This window comes from Agelaius tricolor, unplaced genomic scaffold (genome assembly GCF_023055355.1).
Source record: "Agelaius tricolor isolate 1412-34295 unplaced genomic scaffold, bAgeTri1.0.p SCAF_39, whole genome shotgun sequence".
NCBI lineage: Eukaryota > Metazoa > Chordata > Aves > Passeriformes > Icteridae > Agelaius > Agelaius tricolor.
The window spans coordinates 4,458,576-4,460,000 of record NW_027269299.1 but is presented as its reverse complement, the minus strand read 5'-3'; the positions used below and the strand labels follow the sequence as shown (position 1 = coordinate 4,460,000).

General features: G+C 68.4%; 1 non-coding gene across 1 annotated transcript; it reads right to left on the bottom strand.

The window, feature by feature from the left end:
- Positions 1–323: 323 nt before the first annotated feature.
- LOC139603599 (5.8S ribosomal RNA) lies at positions 324–476 on the bottom strand. The gene has a single exon (XR_011683756.1). It is a non-coding gene; the product is annotated as a 5.8S ribosomal RNA (ribosomal RNA).
- Positions 477–1,425: the final 949 nt, after the last annotated feature.

The following is a 1,425-nucleotide window of genomic DNA, read 5'->3' as shown; positions in this document are numbered from 1 at the left end:
CCACCCCAGCGGCTTGCTCCGGGAGCGGGGAGCAACGGAGTGCTCCCCGAGTCTGCATTTAGGGGGACGAAGGCCCTGCATGGCAACGACGACGACTGCAACGACGACGACTGCGACGATGACGACGCCCGCCGGGCCGCAGTGAAGGGATCGAGGCCTCCTAGGGAAACGCTTCCCTCGCCGAACCCCTGACTGCCTTCCCTCGGGCACCAGTGGGATGCCGCTGCTGCCACCGCCACCGCCGCCCACTGCGGGCAACGGGCCAGAGAGGCGACCCCAGCCGTGCCGCTAGCGTGGCCCCCGGATGGCTATTGATCATCAAGCGATCCTCAGACAGGCGTAGCCCCGGGAGGAATCCGGGGCTGCACGTGCCTTCGAATGGTCAATGGTCAATGTGTCCTGCAATTCACATTAATTCTCACAGCTAGCTGCATTCATCATCGACGCACGAGCCGAGTCATCTACCACTAAGAGTTGTCTGGCTTTCGGGCACTGCTCACGCCAAGCGGCCCCTTTTTTTGTTACTCTGGGGCCAAGGACGCGGGGGTGCGCACCTGGCTTTGACCGTACGAGCACACAGAAACAGAAGGTGGAATAAAAACCAACTGGAGCAACCCACGCTCCGAAGGCCGGCCAAGAGGTGGGGGAGCCCGCGCTCCTGACCGCCTCCCCCATGAGGGGTGACGCCGACCTCACAAATGCTGTCCTTCGGAGGCGGACCAGGCACCCGGGCTCGGCCTGGCCACCACGTAGAGGGCCACGCAGCGCGCGCTGGAATGCGGGAGGGCACGGCAGCCCACCCGTGTCTCACTTTCACGGGACGACAGGCACAAAACACACGGCATGCGGCTGGGGGCGCGTGGCCATCGGCCCCCACACACGGCGGCTCTCCCTTGGCCCCCGACGCCGCGGGCCTCACAGAGTGCCGCTGTGCCGCTGCACGGCCGGCTTATCTCTTTCCCCACTGCATGGCCTTCCCCTGGCTCGAGACGGCACGCGACGATGACCAGCCCCTGCCGGCACGCCTCCTGCGGGACCGCTCCCCTGCCGGGTGGGTGAGAGACCGGTGGATGCGCTCCGCTGCCAGCCCCGAGGTGGGTGCCACCGAGAGCCAAGCTGGCATAGCCAGGGCCCAAGGCCTGCCGGACGGCAGACCCTGCTGCCACCGGGGCTGCACTCCCAGGACCGCCACCGCCGCGTCGCACCGCCGGGGCCCCTTACCTCGGGCACGCACCCGGCAGAAGGCAGGACGGCGCTGAGCTGGGGTGCAAGGCCTGCGCTCCTCGTTTGCACGCGGAGACCAGGCGGGGAGAAGCGCCCCTGCGGCTGCCCTGTGCGCCTTCCTGCGGCCCACACACGGCCAGGAAGGGCGATGGAGGATGCGACGAGCGGGGCCCGGGACGGGACCGCCACCGGCTGACGGCG